The sequence below is a fragment of the Loxodonta africana genome, chromosome 14, assembly GCF_030014295.1.
Source record: "Loxodonta africana isolate mLoxAfr1 chromosome 14, mLoxAfr1.hap2, whole genome shotgun sequence".
NCBI classification, from domain to species: domain Eukaryota; kingdom Metazoa; phylum Chordata; class Mammalia; order Proboscidea; family Elephantidae; genus Loxodonta; species Loxodonta africana.
Genome location: NC_087355.1, coordinates 64,189,404 through 64,215,558, shown reverse-complemented (window position 1 = coordinate 64,215,558; position 26,155 = coordinate 64,189,404).

The window sequence follows — 26,155 nt, the reverse complement described above, 5'->3', positions numbered from 1 at the left end:
ACTAAGCATACTTTATTAAAGTTATATGAGCGTTGAAAGGCACATTAAAAATAATGTAAGATAACTCCTTCATATTAAGATGAAAAACTGAGGCCCAAAAGGCATAGTCCCTTGATTAAAGGATTATTTAGTGTAAGAAAATAGACTGAAAGAAAGTTTCTGGTGTTGTCTCGATCTCACTGAAGCTTCCGGGTTTCTTTTTAGTTAGAATGAAACCTAAAATAGCAACCTCACTGTTATATTTGCTGTTTTACAATAAATAAAAATTTCAAAAGGGCAATTCATCAATTTTCCAAATTCTCCTGTTTTAGAAGAAAAAAAGTGTGAGTAATAGTTGGGAAATTAAAAACTCACAACAATTTCCTTTACTTTCATGACTGCAGAGTCGTCTTTTTGGGGGTTGGAAGTGGGGGAGGTGGACAATGGGTCTTTCCCTCCAGCTGACCAGGATCTCGACATTACTCTCCTGATAAGCTGTTAGTTTTGTCATTTCATTTCTCCCCATTTGTCCTCACTTCTTTTCTGGAATTCCTCTTCCTTTAAACATATAGATTTTCATAAATCTTCTCACAAAACTGTTTGTCTCTTAATCCCTAAAACAAATGCATTTCTTTCTTGAAAAAAAAAATTGAAGCATATTATGCCTTATTTTAGTCAGAAGTCAAAGTGCATGCATCCTCTAAGAAATGTCATTGAATCACAATCTCTGCTCAGTTTTTTTTTTTTTTAATCTTAACCCTGTTCTTTTACATACAAGTTTCAGACCAAAATAGAAAATCTGACCCATACGTATTTATAGTATCTTTTATTTTAATTTCGTTGTAGTAAATATATATATGTGTAAATCTTCTTTGGTGAAACATCTATATGTGTCCTTTGCCTGTTTAATTGGGTTCATTTTTATTGTCATTTTCATTGTAATTTCCTGTAAATTTAGATTTTAAAATAATTATCACACTCAACTATGTAATGCTTATTATATTCCTTTTGGAAAATGCCCCAGCTGAGTAAAGCACTATTGAAGAAGAAGAATAGAGTAAGAGGACTTGTACTACCTGACAGAACCTACTATACAGCTACAGTAGTCAAAACAGCCTGATACTGGCACGAGGACAAATGCATTGACAAATGGAACAGAACTGAGAGCCCAGATGTAATTTACCTACCTATGGACACCTGATCTTTGACACGAGCCCAAAGCCCATCAAATAGGGACAAAGCAGTCTTTTAAACAAATGGTGCTGGCAAAACTGGATGTCCATCTACAAAAAAAGAAACAGGACCCATACCTCACACCATACACATATTTAGATCAAAGACCTAAATATAAAGCCAAAAATTAAAAAGTTCATAGAAGAAGAAATAGAATCGTTGCTAGAGGTCCTGATACAAGGCATTAACAGGATACAAACTATAACCAACAATACACAAACCCCAGCAGACAAGCTAGATAACTGCGATATTCTAAAAATTAAACACCTATGCTTATTAAAAGACTTTATCAAAAGAGTAGAAAGAGAACCTACAGACTGGGGGAAAAAAAAATTGGCTATTACAAATCAGACAAAGTTCTAACCTCTAAAATCTACAGGAAAATCCAACACCTCTACAACAATAAAACAAATAATACAAAAATGGGCAAAAAAAAAAGGAACAGGCACTTCACCAAGAAAGACATTAAAATGGTCAACAGGAACATGAGGAAATGCTCGAGATCACTAGTTATTAAAAAAAATAATAATAATTTTTTTTTTAGAGAAATACAAATCAAATCCACAATGAGATACCATCACACCCCAGTGTCGCTGGCACAAACTAAAAAAAAAGAGGAGAGGTGGAGCCAAGATGGCAGAATAAACAGATGCTTCTGGCGAGCCCTCTTTACAACAAAGACCAAAAAAAAAAATGAGTGAAATGAGTATATTTGTGAAAAGCTGGAAGCCCTGAGCTTCAAAAGCAAGCTTAGAAAATGAACTGCGGGGGAGGGGGAGAAAGAGACCGTTCAGAAGCAGAGAGAAGTTACCGGATCTGAATCACGGTGAGCCCTCAGGCACCATTCCTGGAGTGGTGGCAGCAGGGAGCTGGTACTAGCCTTTGGCCACAGTTTCCTCAGAGAAGCAACCAGCCACACAGCCTACTCGCACCTCCGGAACCTGAGAAGAACAGCATTCTCGGCAAAAGCTAAGTACTTGAGTATATTGTACCATCCTCCCCCACCCCCAAGCTGGCTTCAGCAGCTGAATTCCCTGGGCCTGAGATAGGCACTGTTGAACACCTAGAGCCATCCCTCTGGGCTTGGGGAAGTAAAAAATTTGCAATTGGGGGAAATGATAATTTGCTAGCTCCATGAACTGGGCCGGGGGGGGGCGCGGCGCTCGGGACAGAAATGGATCCTGTCCAGGCATAAACTGTCCCTGAACTTTGAGCACCTTCCTTTTCTGCATGGACCTGTGTGGGCCTATTTTGGGAGAATAGGCCCTTGTTGGCAGACTCCAACCATTTCAGCTGTGTGGTGGAGACATGGGTGTTTGAGGTTTGACATTGCTTTGCCTGTTAAACAAGATCCTCACCTATCCACATCAGGGATCTAAGGACTGGTAGCTCCACTCAGGTCACCCAGCCACCCATGAGAGGGGTCCAAAGATAACTGGTACTTCCCAGTCCTTACAACCAAAAACTTTGTTGCCCATGGTTCCTCTGCAGAACCCACCCACCAGCATGCTCTAGGGAACAGAGATGTCTTTCCTCAAACAATTGGGGGTCAGGTCTCAGCCCCCTGCCTTTTTCATAGCATGACCCCCTGCTGTAATCAGATACCAGTATATATGTCAATCACCCTGCCCCTCTAAGACTGTAGGACAGAGCCTGTACCACACAGTTGATGATCAGTTACCTGGAAACCTGAGCCAAATTCATGCAAGAAAACTGAATGGACTCCTAGACTGATATACCTCCTAACAAACAGCTCTAGCCATCTGGGGACAGGACATCAGAGCTCCAAAGGCAAAAATAATCAAGCTAGCTCACTCAAGCAACCCAAATGGGCATACCAAAACAAAACAAAGCAAGAAGCTATGACACAGTAAGCAAGCACATACTAATACAATAACTTATAGATGGCTCAGAGACAACAGTCAATATCAAGTCACATAAAGAAACAGACCATGATCACCTAAACAGGCTCTCAAAACAAAGAATCCAGGGATCTTCTAGATGAAATTGCATTCCTGGAATTACCAGAGCCAGAATGCAAAAGTTTAATATACAGAATCCTTCAAGACACCAGGAAGAAAATGAGGCAATACACAGAAAAGCCAAGGAACACACAGATAAAGCAACTGAAGAAATTAGAAAGATTATTCAGGAACCTAATGAAAAGTTTAATAAGCTGGAAAAATCCATAGACAGACAGCAATCAGAAATTCAGAAGATTAACAATAAAATTGCAGAAGTAGAAAACTCAGTAGAAAGCCAGAGGAGCAGGATTGAGAAAGTAGAAGCTAGAATTTCTGAACTTGAAGATAAATCACTTTGCACTAATATATTTGAAGAAAAATCAGATAAAAGAATTAAAAGAAAAATGAAGAAAACTTAAGAATCATGTGGGACTCTATCAAGAGAAATAACCTATGAGTGATTGGGGTACCAGAACAGGGAGGGATAACAGGAAATACACAGAGAATTGTTGAAGCTTTCTTGGCAGAAAACTTCCCTGAGATTGTGAAAGATGAGAAGATATCTATTCAAGGTGCTCATCGAACTCCACATAAGGTAGATCTTAAAAGAAAGTCACCGAGAAATATTATAATCAAACTTGCCAAAACCAAAGATAAAGAGACAATTATAAGAGCAGTGAGGGATAAATGAAAAGTCACCTACAAAGGAGAGCCAATAAGAATAAACTTGGACTACTCGGCAGAAACCATGCAGGCAAGAAGGCAATGGGATGACATATTTAAAAAATTGAAGGAAAAAAATTACCTGCGAAGAATCATATATCCAGCAAAACTGTCTCTTAAATATGAAGGTGAAATTAAGATATTTCCAGATAAACAGAAGTTTAGGGAATTCATAAAAACGAAATCAAAACTACAAGAAATACTAAAGGGAGTTCTTTGGTTAGAAAATCAGTAATATCAGGCATCAACCCAAGACTTGGACACTGGGCAGAGCAACCAGAAGTCAATCCAGACAGGGAAATCCAAAAAAACAAAGCAAGGTTATTAAAAAAAAAAAAGCTCAAACAAGGTAACAGTGATGTTATTAAATAAAAGAAGACAACATTAAAATAATAAAGAGGGACTAAGAAATGTAATCATACACCTTCCATATGGAGAGGAAGATACAGCGATACAAAGAAATAAATTTAGGATTAAATTTAGAAAAATAGGGGTAAATAATGAGGTAACCACAAAGGAGACAAACTATCCTACTCATCAAAATAAAATACAAGGGAAAAATACAGACTCAGCAGAAACAAAATCAGCAAAAACAAATATGAGGAAAGGACAATATATAAAAGTGATCCACTCAACACATAAAATTAAGTGGGAAAAAGAAACTGTCAATAACACACAAAAAAAGACATCAAAATGATAGCACTGAATTCATAGAAAAGAAAAAAAGTTTTGTTTTTTTTTTAGCACTGAATTCATACCTATCCATAATTACCCTGAATGTAAATGGACTAAATCCACCAATGAAAAGACAGACAGTGGCAGAATGGATTAAAAAACAAGATCTATCTATATGCTGCCTACAAGAGACACACCTTAGACTTAGAGACACAAACAAATACTCAAAGGATGAAAAAAAAATATATCAAGCAAATAAAAATCAAGAAAGAGAAGGAGTGGTAATACTAATTTCTCACAAAATAGACTTTAAAGTTCAATCCATTATAAAGGATACGGAAGGACACTATGTAATGATTAAAGGGACAATGCACCAAGAAGATATAACCACATTAAATATTTATGCACCCAGTGACAGGGCTGCAAGATACATAAAACAAACTCTATCAGCATGGAAAAGTGAAATAGACAGCTCCACAATAATAGTAGGAGATTTCAACACACCACTTTTGGTGAAGGACAGGACATCCAGAAAGAAGCTCAATAAAGACACAGAAGATCTAGATGCCACAATCAATCAACTTGACCTCATAGACATGTACAGAACACTCCACCCAACAGCAACCAAATATACTTTCTTTTCTAGTGCACATGGAACATTCTCTAGAATAGACCACATATTAGGTCATAAAGCAAGCCTTAACAGAATCCAAAACATTGAAATATTACAAAGCATCTTCTCTGACCATAAGGCTATAAAGGTGGAAATCAATAACAGGAAAAGCAGTGAAAAGAAATCAAACACTTGGAAACTGAATAACACCCTGCTCAAAAAAGACTGGATTATAGAAGACTTTAAGGATGGAATAAAGAAATTCGTAAAATCCAATGAGAATGAAAACACTTTCTATCAGAACCTTTGGCACACAGCAAAAGCGATGCACAGAGGCCAATTTATATCAATAAATGCACACATCCAAAAAGAAGACAGGACCAAAATCAAAGAATTATGCTTACAACTTGAACAAATAGAGAGCAACAAAAGAAACCCACAGGTACCAGAAGAAAAATAATAAAAATTAGAGCTGAACTAAATGAAATAGGAAACAGAAAAACGATTGAAAGAATTAACAAGACCAAACGCTGTTTTTTTTAAAAAACCAACAAAATTGATAAACCACTGGCCTAACTGACAAAAGAAAAACAGAAGAGGAAGCAAATAACCCAAATAAGAAATGAGATGGGTGATATTACAAGAGACCCAACTGAAATTAAAAGAATCATATCACATTAATATGAAAAATTGTACTCTAACAAATTTGAAAACATAGAAGAAAAGGATGAATTCCTACAAACATACTACCTACCTAAACTAACAAAGAGGTAGAACAACTAAATAGACCCATAACAAAAGAAGAGATTGAAAAGTTAATCAAAAAACTCCCAACAAAAAAAAGCCCTAGTACAGATAGCTTCATTGCAGAGTTCTACCAAACTTTCAGAGAAGAGTTAACACCATTACCACTAAAGATATTTCAGAGCATAGAAAAGGATGGAATACTACCAAACTCATTCTGTGAAGCCACCATATCCCTGATACCAAAACCAGGTAAAGACACCACACAAAAAAAGAAATTATAGACCTATATCCCTCATGAATGCAGATGCAAAAATCCTGAACAAAATTCTAGCCAATAGAATTCAACAACATATCAAAACAATAATTCATCATGACCAAGTGGGATTTATACCAGGTATGCAGGGGATGGTGCAATATCAGAAAAACAATTAATGTAATCCATCACATAAATAAAAGAAAAAAATCACATGATTTTATCAATTGATGCAGAAAAGGCATTTGACAAAGTCCAACACTCATTCATGAAAAAACTCTTAGCAAAACAGGAATAGAAGGAAAATTCCTCAACATAATAAAGGGCATTTATACAAAGGCAACAGACAACATCACCCTAAATGGAGAGAGCCTGAAAACATTCCCACTGAGATCGGGAACCAGACAAGGATGCCCTTTATCACCGCTCTTATTCAACATTGTGTTGGAAGTCCTAGCCAGAGTAATTAGACTAGATAAAGAAAGAAAGGGCATCCAGATTGGCAAGGAAGAAGTAAAAGTTCCTCTATTTGCATGACATGATCTTGTACACGGAAAACCCTAAGGAGCCATCAATAAAACTACTGAAACTAATAGAAGAGTTCAGCAGAGTATCGGGATACAAGATAAACATAGAAAAATCAGTTGGATTCCTCTACGCCAATAAAAAGAACATTGAAGAGGAAATCACCAAATCAATGTCATTTACAGTAGCCCCCAAGAAGATAAAATACTTAGGAATAAATCTTACCAGAAAAAAGACTTATACAAAGAACACTACAGTACACTTCTGCAAGAAACCAAAAGAGACTTACATACGTGGAAAAACATACCTTGCTCATGGATCCCCACCCAGAAAACTCAGTGCCATTGAATCTATTCCGACTCATAGCAAACCTACAGGACAGAGTAGAACTAGGAAGACTTAACATTATAAAAATGTCAATTCTACTAAAAGCCATCTATACATTTAATGCAATTCCGATCCAAATTCCAACGACATTCTTTAATGAGATGGAGAAACAAATCACCAACTTCATATGGAAGGGAAAGAGGCCCCAGATAAATAAGGCATTATTGAAAAACAAGAACTAAGGAGGGAGGCCTTACTTTACCTGATTTTAGAACCTATTATACTGCCACAGTAGTCAAAACAGCCTGGTACTGGTACAACAACAGATACATGGACCAATGGAACAGAATTGAGAATCCAGACATAAATCCATCCACATATGAGCAGTTGATATTTGACAAAGGTCCCAAAACAGTTAAATGGGGAAAAGGCAGTCTTTTTAACAAATGGTGCTGGCATAACTGGATATCCATCTGCAAAAAAATGAAACAAGACCCATACCTCACTCAATGCACAAAAACTAACTCAAAATGGATCAAAGACCTAAATATAAAATCTAAAACAATAAAAATGATAGAAGAAAAAATAGGGACAACGTTAGGAGCCCTAATACATGGCATAAACAGTATACAAAACATTATTAAGAATGCAGGAGAAAAACTAGATAACTGGGAGCTCCTAAAAATCAAACACCTATGCTCATCCAAAGACTTCACCAAAAGAGTAAAAAGACTACCTACAGACTGGGAAAAAGTATTAAGCTATGACATTTCCAAGCAGTGCCTGATCTCTAAAATCTACATGATACTGCAAAAACTCAACTACAAAAAGACAAATAACCCAATTAAAAAATGGGCAAAAGATATGACTAGACACTTCACTAAAGAAGACATTCAGGTAGCTAACAAATAAATGAGGAAATGTTCACAATCATTAGCCATTAGAGAAATGCAGATCAAAACTACAATGAGATTTCATCTCACTCCAACAAGGCTGGCATTAATCCAAAAAAACACAAAATAATAAATTTTGGAGAGGCTGTGGAGAGATTGGAACACTTGTATACTGCTGGTGGGAATGTCAAATGGTATAACCACTTTGGAAAACTTTTTGGCACTTCCTTAAAAAGCTAGAAATAGAACTACTATACGATCCAGCAATCCACTCCTTGAAATATATCCTAGAGAAATAAGAGCCTTTACACGAACAGATAAATGCACAACCATGTTTATTGCAGCACTGTTTACAACAGCAAAAAGATGGAAGCAACCAACGTGCCCATCAATGGATGAATGGTTAAATAAATTATGGTATATTCACACAATGGGATACTGCGCATTGATAAAGAACAATGAGGAATTTGTGAAACATTTCATAACATGGAGGAAACTAAAAGGCATTATGCTGAGTGAAATTAGTCAGTTGCAAAAGGACAAATATTGTATACGAGCACTATTATAAGAACTTAAGAAACAGTTTAAAATGAGAAGAAAATATTCTTTTGTGGTTATGAGAGTGGGGAGGGAGGGAGGGTGGGAGAGATAAGAACTATTTTAGGTGATGGGAAAGACAACACATAAAACAGGCGAGGTCAGCAAAATGGGACTAAACCAAAAGCAAAGAAATTTTGTGAATAAACTGAATGCTTTGAAGGCCAGGGTAGCAGGGGCAGGGGTTTGGGAACCATGGTTTCAGGGGACATCTAAGTCAATGGGCATTATAAAATCTATTAAGAAAACATTCTGCATCCCACTTTGAAGAATGGCATCTGGGATCTCAAACGCTAGGAAGCAGCTATCTAATATGCATCAATTGGTCTCAATCCACCTGGATCAAAGGAGAATGAAGAACACCAAGGTCACATGATAGCTATGAGCCCAAGAGACAGAAAGTGCCATATAAACCAGAGACTACATCAGCCTGAGACTAGAAGAACTAGATGGTGCCCAGCTACAGCCAATGACTGCCCTGACAGGGAACACAAAAGAGAACCCCTGAGGGAGCAGGAGAGCAGTGGGATGCAGACCCCAAATTCTCATAAAAATACCAGACTTAATGGTCTGACTGAGACTAGAAGGACCCCAATGGTCACAGCCCCCAGACCTTCTATTGGTCCAGGACAGGAACCATTCCCGAAGCCAACTCTTCAGACAGGGATTGGACTGGACAATGGTTGGAGAGGGATGCTGGTGAGGAGTGAGCTTCTTTGATCAGGTGGACACTTGAGACTATGTTGGCATATCCTGCCTGGAGGGGAGATGAGGGAGTTAGAAGCTGGTGAAGTCGACACAACAAGAGAGAGTGGAGGGAGAGAGCAGGCTGTCTCATTGGGGGAGAGTAACTGGGAGTATGTAGCAAGGTGTATACAAGTTTTTGCGTGAGAGACTGATTTGATTTGTAAACTTTCACTTAAAGTACAATAAAAATTATTAAAAAAAAACAAAACAGGAAATCACAAATGCTGGAGAGGCTGTAGGGAGGTTGGAACTCTTACATGCTGCTGGTGGGAATGCAAGATGATACAAACATTTTGGAAAAGAAATATGGTGCTTCTGTAGAAAGCTAGAAATAAAAATACCATATGATCCAGCAATCCCATTCCTGGGAATAGATCCAAGAGAAATAAGAGTTGTCACTCTAATGGACATATGCACACCCATGTTCATTGCAGCATTGTTCACAATAGCAAAAAGATGGAAACAACCTAGATGCCCATCAACATATGAATGGATAAACAAACTATGGTACATACATACACACAATGGAGTATTACACAATGATAAAGAACAATGATGAATCTGCAGAGCATCTCATAATACGGATGAATCTGGAGGGCATTATGCTGAGTTAATTACAAAAGGACAAATATCGTATGAGACCATGTGTCTGTCAGTTTGTCGTACTGTGGGGGCTCGCATGTTGCTGTGATGCTGGAAGCTATGCCACTGGTATTTAGATGCCAGCAGGGTCACCCATGGAGGACAGGTTTCAGCTGAGCTTCCAGACTAAGACAGACTAGGAAGAAGGACCCGGCAGTCTACTTCTGAAAAGCATTAGCCAGTGAAAACCTTACGAACAGAAGTACAATATTGTCTGATATAGGGCTGGAAGATGAGCCCCCCAGGTTGGAAGGCACTCAAAAGATGACTGGGGAAGAGCTGCCTCCTCAAGTAGAGTCGATCTTAATGACATGGATGGAGTCAAGCTTTTGGGACATTCATTTGCTGATGTGGCACACCTCGAAATGAGAAGAAACAGCTGCAAACATCCATTAATAATCGGAACCTGGAATGTATGAAGTATGAATCTAGGAAAACTGGAAATCGTCAAAAATGAAATGGAATGCATAAACATCTATATCCTAGGCATTAGTGAGCTGAAATGGGCTGGTATTGGCCATTTTGAATCATACAGTCGTATAGTCTACTATGCTGGGAATGAAAACTCGAAGAGGAATGGTGTTGCATTCATGGTCAAAAAGAACGTTTCAAGATCTATCCTGAAGTACAATGGTGTCAGTGATAGGATAATATCCATACGCCTACAAGGAAGACTAGTTAATATGACTATTACTGAAATTTATGCACCAACCACTAGGGCCAAAGATGAAAAAATAGAAGATTTTTATCAGCTGCTACAGTCTGAAATTGATGGAACATGCAATCAAGATGCATTGATAATTACTGGCAATTGGAATGCAAAAGTTGGAAACAAAGAAGAAGGATTATTGGTCGGAAAATAGGTCCTTGGTGCTAGAATCAATGCCAGAGATCGAATGATAGAATTTTGCAAGACCAGTGACGTCTTCGTTGCAAATACCTTCTTTCACCAACATAAACGGTGACTATACACATGGCCCTCACCAGATGGAACACACAGAAATCAAATTGACTACATCTGTGGAAAGAGACAATGGAAAAGCTCAATATCATCAGTCAGAACATGGCCAGAGGCTGACTAAGGAACAGACCATCAATTGCTCATATGCAAGTTCAAGCTGAAACTGAAGAAAATCAGAGCAAGTCCACAAGAGCCAAAATACGAATTTGAGTATATCCCACTTGAATTTAGAGACCATCTGAAAATTGATTTGGTGCATTCAACACCAGTGACCGAAGACCAGATGAGTTGTGGAATGACATCAAGGACATCACCCATGAAGAAAGCAAGAGGTCACTGAAAAGGCAGGCAGGAAAGAAAAGACCAAGATGAATGTCAGAGGAGACTCTGAAACTTGCTCTTGAGCATCGAGCAGCTAAAGCAAAAGGAAGAATTGATAAAGTAAAAGAACTGAACAGAAGATTTCAAAGGGCCTCTCGAGAAGACAAAGCAAAGTATTATAATGACATGTGCAAAGAGCTGAAGATGGAAATCCAAATGGGAAGAACATGCTTGGCATTTCTGAAGCTGAAAGAACTGACGAAAAAATTCAAGCCTCGAGTTGCAATAGTGAAGGATTCCATGGAGGAAAATATTAAATGATGCAGGAAGCATCAGAAGAAGATGGAAGGAATACACAGAGTCATTATACCAAAAAGAATTAGTCAATATTCAACCATTTCAAGAGGTGGCATATGATCAGTAATCGATGGTACTGAAGGAAGAAGTCCAAGCTGCTCTGAAGGCATTGGTGAAAAACAAGGCTCCAGGAGTTGATGGAATATCAATTAAGATGTTTCAACAAACAGACGCAGCGCTGGAGGTGCTCCCTCATCAATGGCAAGGAATATGGAAGACAGCTTCCTGGCCAACTGACTGGAGGAGATCCATATTTATTCCTATTCCCAAGAACGTGATCCAACTAAATGTGGAAATTATAGAACAATATCATTATTATCACACGTGAGCAAAATTTAGCTAAAGATCATTCAAAAAAGGCTGCAGCAGTATATTGACAGGGAACTGCCAGAAATTCAGGCCGGCTTCAGAAAAGTACATGGGACCAGGGATATCACTGCTGATGTCAGATGGATTCTGGCTGAAAGCAGAGAATACCAGAAAGATGTTTACCTGTGTTTTATTGACTATGTAATGGCATTCGACTGTGCGAATCATAACACACCATGGGTAACATTGTGAAGAATGGGAATTCCAGAACACTTAATTATGCTCATGAGGAACCTTTACATAGATCAAGAGGCCATTGTTCAGACAGAACAAGGGGACACTGATTGGTTTAATGTCAGGAAAGGTGTGCGTCAGGGTTGTATTCTTTCTCCATACCTATTTAATCTGTATGCTGAACAAATAATACTAGAAGCTGGACTTTATGAGGAAGAGTGGGGTGTCAGGATTGGAGGAAGACTCATTAACAACCTGAGTTATGCAGATGACACAACCTTGCTTGCTGAAAGTGAAGAGGACTTGAAGCACTTACTAATGAAGATCAAAGACCACAGCCTTCGGTATGTATTGCACCTCAACACAGAGAAAACAAAAATCCTCACAACTGGACCAAAGAGCAAAGTCATGATAAACAGAGAAAAGATTGAAGTTGTCAAGGATTTCATTTTACTTGGATTCACAATCAATAGCCCTGGAAGCAGCAGTCAAGAAATCAAAAGACGCATCGCATTGGGTAAATCTGCTGCCAAGGGCCTCTTCAAAGTGTTGAAGAGCAAAGATGTCACCCTGAAGACTAAGGCGCGCCTGACTCAAGCCATGGTATTTTTAGTCGCATCATTTACATGTGAAAGCTGGACAATGAATAATGAAGACTGAAGAAGAGTTGACGCCTTTGAATTGTGGTGTTGGCAAAGAATATTGAATATACCCTGGACTGCCAAAAGAACAAACAAGTCTGTCTTGGATGAAGAGTGGCCAGAAAATGCTCCTTAGAAGCAAGGACGGTGAGACTATATCTTACATACTTTGGAAATGTTGTCAGGAGGGATGAGTCCCTGGAAAAGGACATCATGCTTGGTGGAGTACAGGGTCAGTGGAAAAGAGGGAGACCCTCAACGAAGTGGATTGACACAGTGGCTGCAACAATGATCTCAAGCATAACAACGATTTTGAGGATGGCACAGGACTGGGCAGTGTTTCTGTCTGTTGTGCATAGGGTCGCTGTGAGTCGGAACCGACTCAACGACACCTAACAACAACAACAACAACACTACTGTAAAACCTCATGAAAAGTTTTACACACAAAAAGAAACAATCTTTTATAGTTATAACGGAGTGGAAGGGTGGGGATGAAAAAGCACTAAATAGACAACAGATAAATGGTAACTCTGGTGAAGGGTAAGACAGTACACAATAGCAGGGAAGCCAGCACAAGCTCTACAAGGCAAGGTCATGAAAGCTCCATAGACTTATTCAAACTACCTGAGGGAATGAATTGCTGGGCTGAGAGCTGTGGGGACCATGGTCTCAGGAAACATCTAAACTCAATTGGCATAACATAATTTATAACGAAAATGTCCTACATTCTACTTTGGTGAGTAGCGTCTAGGGTCTTAAAAGCCTCTGAGAGGTCATCTAAAATATTCCACTGGTCTTACCCCTTCGGGAGCAAGGAAAAATGAAGAAAACTAAAGACACAAAGGAAAGATTAGTCCAAAGGACTAATGGACCACACCTACCATGGCCTCCACCACAGTGAGTCCAGTACAGCCAGCTGGTGCCTGGTTACCACCACTGACTGCTCTGAGACAGATCACAGTAGAGGGTCCTGGACAGAGCTGGAAAAAAACGTAGAACAAAATTCTAGCTTACAAAAAAAATCAAACTTACTGGCCTGATAGAGACTGGAGAAACCCCACTTCAAGGCATATATCTCTTTGCACATACATATTAGGGACATACCTTATGATGTTCTTGGCATTACATTAGCAACATTAAAAATAAAATAAAAAACAACCAGAAATAATCCCAGTACTTGGATTGGATTCATAAATCATAACATGTACATAATGGTTTATTATACAGCCAGGAATATCAGTGGTATTAAACTACACACAACAGCATTGCCCATACTTTGCATCATGTTCCAGTAGACAGGATTTAGGTTTAAAAACTTTATACATAGTTCTAAAACCAAATTAAACCATAAATACGTAATCATGTACACACACACATACTCATGCATATGTACATATGATAAAATTTGGAAAAAAGCAAAGAAATGATAAATACAAAATTTATAATAGTGGTTACTTTGAGGGACATGCAATAAAAAAAAAAAAACGATGGTAAAATTGAGCACATAGGTATTATATTACTTGTTATGTTCTGGTTTGGAAGCTGGTTCGTGGAACTTAGGCATTCGATCTACTGTTACAGAATAAAGTAAAATACAATACAATAAGCCATGCATGGGAAATGAAGATATCTTTCAGGGAAAAAAGTGTCTTAATTAAGCCAATTCTGTGCACCTGAACTTCTTAAAAAGAAAATAGAAAAAAAAAAGCATCCGGATTTTGTAAATTAGATTGTTAGTGACTTGGTTTCAGCAATTTATGTTGTAACAACATGACTTGATTGTACAAAACTCTAATGGATTCCTGTGATGACAATTACACAAAGGTTGTCTGACTGCTTCCATTAAAATATTCCCCTTAATATTGCAATGAAAACTTAGTTCTCTGAAGTCACCTTTGGCAAGTGCATTAAAAAGTTGAAATACTCGCTGCACCAGATTCATTTTATATCAGCATTGAGTATTACTTTCCTTAAAAAAGTAAACTGCGAAAATTGTTTCATCATTTATTAAGTTTTAATTATAAAATCTGAGATGTTGTCTAGAGTAACATCGGATCAGCTTTAAGCATAGACTCTGATACCGTTTTTCAAACAAAGCCATGTGGGTTGGTATTTTACTAAGCTTTGGCTCATTAACATAAATATTTACATAGTTGTCCTCCTGGCTAAGTTTTTAAACCAAGTTCCTCAGTAAGATTTTTATGTTGCACAGATATGGAAGTGTTCTGCTGACATTTATCAAGTGTCCCTCCCTGTAATCTCTTCTATATAATGAGCTTATAAAACAGCTCTGGAGAAAGGCATGCATAAAAGTGATGCCAAGAAGATTTTGTCCGCTTTTTATTTTACCCTGGAGTCAGGTCAGAACAGTGTAAATTATTCTGGTCATAAAGTTTGGTTAATAGTGTATTAGGAGAGAGAGAGAAAGAGAGTATATTAAAATGAGACTGAAAAATGACCTAATAGAGCCTAGTCAATGCTTTGGAGTCAGGTGAACCTTGGTTAAATGCAGGCATTCCCTATTATTGGCTGCATGGCTTCAGGAGTATTACTTAATTACTCTAAATCTCAGTCTATACATTTTTCAAATGGAATATTAATCATATTCATGTATTTTGATTGTTGAATCAATATACCCAGCACTTAACCACTACGCCACCAGGGTTTCCTTGAATCAATATATGTATAATAAAACAAATTAATTGGCAACTGAAACAATTACTACATAGGTATTTTTATTGTTATTATTATTTTATCAAAACCAACTGACTGTATCTCACAATTAGATACAGTATGTTGGAGAAAAGCATTATACTATTTTAGTACATATAACACAGAGTTTGTTGAGTGAAATAGCCTTACTAGTGTTAAAGCTGAAAGTATCCTTAGCCTTTCTCATCACTACCACTAGTTACAGCTAAGCCAATATACAAATTTTTCCAATAACTTCCAAGTATTAACAGGTTACATTTTTTCAGGTTCTAGAAGTCTAGTATAGCCTAATATGTATTTTCTATGTAATTTTTTTCTATTTAAATTTTTTTTTCTATGTAAACTTTCCTCTTAAATTTTTTCTCCCTCCAAGTTCAGGCCTAACTCAATTTCCAAAGATTACAGGGAGTAGACAAGAAAAATGGATATGACCTTTTTAATTAGTCTTTTTGGCTTTGCCATTTTTTCACCATTCTTTATGCTGTTTCTGGTTTTCCAATGTTATCAAAGGGTGTAAATTTATGAAAGGTGGAGGTGGGGGGACAAATAAAGTCTCATGTTACAAAATATCAGGGGTTTTCTCTTGGCAGTCAAAAACCCATAGCTCTCCAAATGCAATCTTTCCTCACACAGAAAACTTTTGTGGATTATTAGGAGAAAATTGCATTTCCAGTTTCTTGATCATGCAATTAATTATAAAAACAGTTGACTATTTTCTACTTTGTCCTCCCTGCTAGGACCTGGGCAATCATCTCATGCAGATTTTCTCAGCCTTCAGCCTCTTGGATAAAACCCTCTTCAAAATAAGGGAAGTCAGGATTGTTCCTTGGGTCTGTATCTGGCCAAGAGAAAACACATGTCTTCATCATGCTGTTGATGGTTGCTGTATACCCATTCTCAGCCTCTCCTTTCTCTCTGAAATAGGGTACAGCCTTTGGTCTTCAGAAAATTTTCAGGTATGAGTAAGAACCAGTGTTTATGACTTCCATAAAATTCAAGACAATCAATGTAAAGGTGTCTTAAAAGTTTCCTGAAGCCTAGCTCAGTTATTTTTGGCATGGAAGAAGATGCTCACTTCTCTCCTTCAGAGAACAGGAAATTGAATATGAACTGTACTCTCTCTGTTCTCCCTAGACTCCCACTGCTACCATCTCTCCATCAATCTGCTTGATGTTACTTATAAACCCTAGAAGTGGGCAGTGACTTAAGAATCACACAGTAGATTTCATAATTTCTCAGCTTGTCTTGTGCAAACGGTATTGAACCTATCATTGTTGGTCTATGAGTACTCTGACAAAAGTCCAGGAAAAAGATCACATTTAACATTCCATTGGACTCTCTCTTTTCAGAAAGGTTAAATGAGTTGATAAGCCATACTATTAGTAAGTAGCAAAATCATGACCTGCCTACAGGTCTTGGCTCTTTTTCAGTAGACTACATTTTTTTTAATGCTATCTATATCTGTATTTTTTTTTTTATATCTGTATTTACATATGTCTATCTATATATGGGAAACCCTGGTGGCATAGTTGCTAAGTGCTACAGCTGCTAACCAAAAGGTCTGCAGTTCGAATGGACCAGGTGCTCCTTGGAAACTCTACAGGGCAGTTCTACTCTGTCCTATAGGGTTGCTATGAGTCGGAATCAACTCAACAGCAATGGGTTTGGTTTGGTTTGGGTATCTACATATTGGAAACCCTGGTGGTACAGTGATTAAGTGCTACAGCTGCTAACCAAAAGGCTGCAGTTTGAATCCACCAGGTGCTCCTTGGAAACTCTATGGGGCAGTTCTACTCTGTCCTGTAGGGTCACTATGAGTCGGAATCGACTCGACGGCAATGGGTTTTTTTTTATTTTATTTTGTATATCTATCTATCTCTATCTCTATCTCTATCTCTATCTCTGTCTCTATCTCTGTCTCTATCTCTATCTCTATCTCTATCTCTATCTCTATCTCTATCTCTATCTCTATCTCTATCTCTATCTCTATCTCTATCTCTATCTCTATCTCTATCTCTATCTCTATCTCTATCTCTCCACATGGAAACATTCCTATACAAAGAATCCCATGCAGAAATGCACATAAAATGCCACTGTAGTTCCTGATGATATTTTACTTTTACAAGGATTTTTTTCTAGCTGAATTTATGATTTGGTGATATAAAAATAAAATTTCCATTTAAATATGTATTTACTGAACACCATTCCGTATGCAGTATATTGAGAGGTAGGTATGAATTATTACTTATCCCTATTTTTAGCAACTAATAAATAAAAGAAGAAGTCCTTTAATGGATTTGCTCTATATTGAAAAAAAGAAAAGGAAAACAAAGCCAATGCTGGGCTGGCTTTTCTAACTTTAAATTACTGAGGCATAGATTATAAGTACTCAAATGCCATCAAGTTGGTTCTGACTCAGAGACCCTAGAACAACAGAAAAAAACACTATCTGGTTTTGCAACATCCTCACAATCATTGTTATTGCCAAATTTCTTGGCATAGTTGAGTGTACGCTTCCAGCTCTGGATCTGTTTGGTGAAACATTTCCATTGACACTCCTTTCAGTTCCTGGAGCTTGTTTTCACCAATGCCTTCAGTGCAGCTTGGACCTCTTCCCTCAGGACCATCGGTTCTTGATCATGTGTTATGATTATATGATCATATGAAATGTTTGAATGTCAACTAATTATTTTTGGTACAGTGACTCTCCGTATTCCTTCAGGCTTTAATTTTTTCTTAAGTTCTTTCAATGTGTTCTTCCCTTTTGCTTTTCTACCTCCAAGTCTTTGCATGTATCCTTATAATAGTTTACTTTGTTTTCTTGAACTGCCCTTTGAAATTTTCTGTTCAGATCTTTTAATTCATCATTTCTTCCTTTCACCTTCGCTACTGTATGTTCAAGCAACTTTCAGAGCCCCTTCTGACACTCATTTTGGCCTTTATTTTTCTTCCCTATCTTTCTAATGACCTTTTGCTTCTTAATGTGTGATGTCCTTCATGCCATTCCACAACTCATGTGGTCTTTGGTCATTAGTGTTCAATGTGTCAAATTTATTCTTGAGATCATCTCTAAGTTCAGGTGGTATATACTCAAGGTCATACTTTGGATCTAATGGACTTATTCTAATTTTCTTCAACTTCAGTTGAAGTTATCTGTGAGTAATTGATGTTCTGATCTGTAGTCAGCCCCTGGCCTTGTTCTGACTGCTGGTATTGAGGTTTTCCATTGTCTCTTTTCACAAATGTAGTCGATTTGATTCCTGTGTATTTCATCTGGCTAGGTCCACATGTATAGTTGCCATTTATGTTGGTGAAAAATGGTAAAAACTCACAAAACCACAAAAACAAAAAAATCACAAAAACTGGTATAGATAATGTAGAATTTATTTTTAGGTGGTGCATATCTTTCCTAAGGGAACTATCTCTTAAATTTTAACCTGTACATTGCCAATGAATGATCTCAATTCCTAAGGCAATTTGAATTCTAGCATTATTTTTTCCTACTAACAATTTTTTTTAACAATATATTCCTAATCTGTTCAGTATTATTTTATCATAAAATACGTGCAATAAATGATAATAGTGCTTGGAGAATAAAGCACACTGTCATGCTCAGTACACTTTTAAGCCAATATAAATTATAATACTCATAATCAGTTGTGCATATTCTGACTAGCTTTCTAGTATTATGTATCATAAAAGTAAAAGGTTTACTAAAGATGCACTGTACATACTGATCTCTTTGACTTGCTAAGTAAATACTGGTTAATTTTTTATCTCACTTTGCTAGATTAACTGTAAGTACAAAAACCAGATTCAATACCAATTCAATACCAGATCAATACCAATTCAGGACCAATTCATACCAGATTTATTTAGCTATGTACTGTGTATGTAACCTTAGTCTGCATGTGGACCACCATGTATATATTACTTAGTCACTGTTCTAGGACAACAGCAAGAATTCATTGTAATTTATTTTCTATTAATATATTTCATTGGCTAAGTTGGTTTATCTCTCTGGGTTTCTAAAATTCCCTATAGGGTTGTTATGAGTTGGAATCAACTGAAAGGCAACAGGTCTGTTTAATGTTAATGACATATTGATTCTAGCATCATTTTAGCCATTTCATGGGTGGACTGTCATACTAAATTTTTAAGGAACCAATACCAAATTATACACAAATTCATTTTTAAAATGTTAATATCACAAATATTGTATTATTTTATAATATCAGTTAAGGGGCCCTGTGGGGAAGTGGTTAATCACTCAGCTGCCAATTGCTAACCAAAAGGTCAGTAGTTCAAGCCCACCAGCTGCTCTGTTGGAGGAAAAACCTGGTGCTCAGCTCTGGCAAAGGCTACAGCCTAGGAAAGCCTATAGATAGTTCTACTCAGTCATATGTGGTCACTATGAGCCAGAATTGAAGCGATAGAACATAACAAAGACAACGATAGTGTATTCGTTAGGAAGCTATGTTTCAAGAAACAGAAAGCTAATGGTGGGGGTTATTGACTAAAAGAACTGAAAAGGAGAGAAACTGAATTTGTTTGTTTTAGAAGCTCAATGTATTATCAAAGGCCCCATTTCTTTTCATCTACTTCCTTTGCCCTCAGTGTTAGCTTTGTTTTAAGGTTGTTATTCATATTGACAAAATAACTTAATTCAGGCTTCACCTTAACACACACAAAATGCCCGAAGAAATATAATCTGAGCAACAGTCTTGAAATCTTACTAATTGAATCTGTGATGGTTAAATTGATAGCAATCCACACTTGAAAATGAGGTCAATGAGCATATGGAGTCCTGGTGGTCCTGTGGTGAGGCATTCAGCTGCTAATCAAAAGGTTTGCAGTTTGAATCTACCAGCTACTACTTGAAAACCCTATGGGGCAATTTCGCTCTGTCCTATAGAGTCTCTATGAATCAGAATCAACTTGACGGCAACGGGTTTTGTTTTGTTTTGAGCATATGGGTATTTTTAGAAAGAATGAAAACCTAAAGAAAATATCTGGATACTTTTAGGTGTGAATGGAAAGAAGAAATGGATGCTAGGCAGGTACCCAGCAAATTTTCACCACACATAAATGAGGCAATCAAATCTGAGAAAATGTACTGTTAGCAAAGAGTAGCCTGGTATATTCTGGATAATTTTCCCTCAGTGTTCCTCTCTCAAGAATATAACTCATCTTTACATTTCCACAATTGTGAAAATTGCCTTCAAAGTAATTTAATCAATTGATCACATTGAGGAAGCTCAGTGCATTTGAACAGTTAACAAGAATAGAGCTACAAATGTTATCTCTCTCTAACTTCTTTGATATCTTACTAACCTTGTTTTGGGCAATCATCATACTCACCCTGAACATCCAGTGAAAATACAGAAAAATCCCCTGAAACAAATTTCCGTTGCTATACTTAGATTTTACTTATTTATATATTTCTCATTTAATAAACTACAGAAGAATCATTCTCTATTTCATGTACACAATTACTTGTCACAGTACATCATTATAGCATACACTAAAAATTTTATCAGTTTCATTCCATTTAGAATTTAATAACATTTCCCATCCATAAACAATCCATTTTCCCAGACTATTTTTGTTGATTCTTGGAATGTTGTCTCATCATAACTAGATAATAAGTTTGTATACTGTTTGGATTTCATTTATTAATGCATTAATTTATGTATAAATTACCTCATTTCTCAAAGGACTTGAAATGTCTATCAGAGATGCTTTTATTTATTGATATTACCTCATTCATAAAGGAACTGGAACCATCAGCAAAAGTTTGGCATAATAATTCAGAGCTGAAGGAGACTTTACAAAACTAAGGGAAAATAATAAGGAAGGAGAATTTTGGTTAGCTCACCATTGTTTGTGTTTGAGATAATTTTCACAAAAGTTGCTTTTTATACCTGTTGAACATTTTAGGGCATATATTTTTAAGTAAGGACAGATGGCTAACCTTAAAACTTAAAAAGAAAAAAAATGTTATGACTATTGCTTTAGACATTTGGGTTCTGATGGAGAAGAGTGTGGATACTTAAAAAGAAAATCTATTTTGAAGTAAGATTGTATGTAATTCTCCCATTATTTGTGAAACATGTTTTAGGGATCCTGTTTTGCTTCAATCATAATGAATCATGGATCATTTCTCAAATTTATAGTGTTCCCTGTGTCATCCTGTCTTTGCTTCTGTGATCCCTCAACCGGAATAGCACAAATTCCCTCCTTCTGCTTCAAGAGCTTCCCCACTTATGTGCTGTGGGTATCCTTGGGCAAGTCATTTTAAATTTTCTGTGCTCTTGTTCGCTTATTTTGGGGATGGCGATAGCAATAGTACATGTCATATAAGGTTGTTGCAATTGTCAGATGCGATTTTATTAAAATGTGTGAGTGTGCTTGAATGCTGCCTAATACATATGATTAATAAAAAAATGTACATTACTAAATATGTGTAGACTACTAATCTAGTCTTTGTAAATTCATTCTGAGCACTATAGGAATTGAGAGAAGGGTAGTGTGCCTGAAATATAGACAGAATAGAAGAAAGTAGAACAACAGGATGTGGGAGAAGTATAAATTAGAATATTCTTTATTCTGAAGGCAAAAGAAAACTACTGAATAATTTTAATCAAGGATTGGTAGATATTTGGATTTTGAATAAAATATTCTGTATGCATTGTGAAAAGGGAATGGGAATAGAGTTGATGAGTGGATTAGTTTTCAGCAAATTACAGTAGTTTAGGTAAGAAATGATGGTAGTAAGAATAAGGTAGTATGGTAGAGATGCAGAGAATTGGACACATTTGGGAGATGTACAGTAGATAAAACAAATGATAGAAATAAATTGACTACGCTAATGAGATTTCCTGAAGGCTTAATTGTGTCCATGAGGAATCTGTGCATAGATCAAGAGGCAGTCGTTCAAACAGAACAAGGGGATACTGCATGGTTTAAAGTCAGGAAAGATGTGTGTCAGGGTTGTATCCTTTCACTATACCTATTCAATCTCTATGCTGAGCAAATAATACGAAAACCTGGAATATATGATAAAGAACAGGACATCAGGATTGGAGGAAGACTCTTTAACAACCTGCATTATGCAGATTACACAATCTTGCTTGCTGAAAATGAAGAGAACTTGAAACACTTACTGATGAAGATCAAAGACCACAGCCTTCAGTACGGATTACACCCCATCATAAAGAAAACAAAAAATCTTCACAACCGGACCAATAAGCAACATCATGATAAATGGAGAAAAGATTGGAGTTGTCAAAGATTTCATTTTACTTGGATCCACAATCAACACCCATGGAAGCAGCACTCATGATATCAAAAGATGCATTGCATTAGGCAAATCTGCAAAAGAAGTCTTTAAAGTGTTGAAAAGCAAAGATGTGACCTTGAAGGCTAAGGAGCGCCTGACCCAAGCCATGGTGTTTTCAATCACCTCATATGCATGTGAAAGCTGGACAATGAATAAGGAAGACCAAAGAATTGCTACCTTTGAATTGTGGTCTTGGCGAAGAATATTGAATATACCATGGACTGCCAAAAGAACGAACAAATCTGTCTTGGAAGAAGTACAACCAGAATGCTTCTTAGAAGCAAGGATGTGAAACTACATTTCACGTACTTTGAACATGTTGTCAGCAGAGAACAGTCCCTGGAGAAGGACATCATGCTTGGAAAAGTAAAGGGTCAGTGAAAAAGAGAAAGACCCTCAATGAGATGGATTGACACTGTGGCTGTAACAGTGGCCTTAAGTATTACAGCAATTGTGAGGATGGCACAGGACCAGGCAATATTTCATTCTGTTGCATACAGGGCCGCTACGAGTCTGAACTGACTTGACTGCACCTAACAACAACATGGTAGCTGGAGGAATGTGATCTGTTGTTAAAGATCACTTCTTGAAAGCAAGAGAGTTGATGGTGGGCTTCACTGAGTTAGAGAATAGTAAGTAAGTCCCAGTGTGGTAGTATTATAAATGGTTTCACCATTGTTGTAGTTGTCAGGGATGATGATGAGGGTGGGCAGGAAGGGAAGAGGGAGGTGAAAGGCAGGAGGGGAACATTAGCAGAAAACAATGTAACAAAATATAAAAAAAGCCATTAAATTTTTAGAGCATGATGGCAATAGCCTCTTTAGTTTCATATGTGTCAGAAAACTCTCTAAACTGTCTGCAGAGCACTGTCAACAATCAACAGATATTTTTAGATGTATCGGACATGGCCAGATACTGTGCTAGGTTCTGTAGATGGAACAGAAATTATCTTACATTTCTACAGGCAGCTTACAGTCTCCTAGGGCAGGGTTTTTCAAAATCAGCATTATTGACATTGTGAGCCAGATAATTCTTTATTGTGGGATGCTGTCTTGTACATTGTAGAATGTTTAGCAGCATCTACCCATTAAATGCTGGTAGTATACAAACACCCGCCAGTTATGGCAATGAAAAATAAATATCTTCAGGAATTGCCAAGCTAAAATAGCCCCCATTGAGAGACAAAGACAAATAATTATAAACTAAAAAGAAAGAGTGTAATTAAAAGGGGGGTGGGGTACTGATTCTCTGTTATCATATCATGCTATAACCCTCTTGGAAGACTGAATACAATGTACCTCACCTAGTTTGCCACATATTTGCTTGAAATATTAAATGTGTATCTACATATTGAAAGCAGGTCTAATTTGGCATAAAATATCTTATTTGTAAATTACAACTGTTGCTTTACTTCACTTTGAGCTAAAATTGTCCTTTGTACCTTTTTTGAAGGAGCAGGCTGAATGGAGGAAGTTGCTGCGTGCACAATAAAAGCTTTTGATTTTCTCCATCATGGGAATGGGGTACATTGCAGAGTTTGGTTAATTTTCATCCTTTGCTTTTGAAGCACTAACTTACTTCTTCTACCACCTCCTGAATAACTAATAAATTATTACTATTTCTATCTTCTATTTCTAACGGAATTATTTTTTGAAAGTAACATGAATTTTTATTAGACAATCGAGAACACTATGACTGATGAATGTAAATACCCACTCACAAAACTGTAATTCAATAATTCTTTAGAAAGAATACACCTAGGAAAAAATATTTCTTTTTCAAAACTATCTGAAGAAGTATTTTTTTACCTTTGTTACATTGTCTTCCTATGAATTGATAATGTGGAGTAATCCATACGATATTCACTAAACGTGTATGCTGTGAAAAAGAAATTTAGTCAACAATTACATTTTTTATGCTCAAGGAAAAACTGGATATAGTCCTGTGATATAATTACTGTCATTTATAAACTTCTTACACATTGATAATAAATTTTATTCAGGTATCCTCAAAACCCTTTGAAAGCTATTTTTTTTAGTTGAATACAAAAAATACAGTAGCAATTTATTTCTGCTTAACTGGCCATGTAAGATATTTGGAATATTTGGTGAATTCTCAGATCAGCAAATGTAAACCAATCTCAGTAAAATCTACTTTATTATACACAACTGAAATGATTTAGCAAATTACTGAACACAGGAAATTGTTAGGACAAAGCCGGGCTGAAATTTTTAGAATTCCTGGATTTGTTTGACCTCTTGTTCTGAAAAATCAAATTTTATTTGCCTGTAGAGAACGCATGTACTGCTTCCCTACAAAGCTCTCCAGATGGCATAAGTAGTTTGTTACATCTTTATTTTAGTTACTAATATATTTGAACTCTTAAATTAAATTTTTAAAATTTTGCCAAAGAATCAAAATAATATAAAAGTTGTTGGAGAAAGTCTGCTGCATCCACCATCTAAGTAAAGTACACTGCTGTATTTTCCCAATGAGATATGAATATAAAGAGAGTTTTTAAAGGAATTTTTATGTTTCCTCTTTACAACTCATTGGAATCAGTTGCAACAACTTTCACAGTAAGAAATGTCTTCTTCCTACCTCCCTTTATCCTTCATGATTTCGCTTGGGTTTGTAATTTCCTCTGCCCTTAGTGAAAATAGAAAACAGCTGGTCACCTCTGACAGCTCAATTTTTACCACATTAGCTCAAACTGCTAAACAGCAAAAACTCAATGAAACAGCTATTATTTTGGCCTCTTGAGGCTTAAGTGCTAATTTGCCTTTTTTTCCCAACTTAAATGAAGAGAAGTTATGTGGCTCAATTCAGTGATGCGATTGCTTTTATTTAACCATTTACAACCACCTTTGGACTACTTTATTCTAAGCTGAGTAATTGAAATTCACTATTTTCTTCATAGATATCTTATTTTCCAGACCCCAAAAGCATCTGTGAATTATATATATTCTTCTTGTGGCTTCCAATTTTATTCATTCATCCAACAAATGTTTATTTAGTGAATAGATGAGCTGGGTATTCTGAATGTGGAGAATACATTGCTAAACCAAAAACCACAAGGAGTTCTACTCTGGAACAACATGGGGTCGCCACGAGGCAGTCAACTCATTGCTGCTTCGTTTAGTTTTTTCTGGTCTCAATAATAATAATAATAGTAATAATAAAGTAATAGGTAAGCTTATTGAGCGTTTACTATATGCTGCTGTTGCTCTAAGCAGGTAAATGCATTAACTCATTTGATCTTTTTTTTTAAATAATATTTTATTGTGTTTTCAGTGAAAGTTTACACAATGAATTAGTTCCTGTGTAATAATTACTACACAAGTTGTTTAGCGACATTG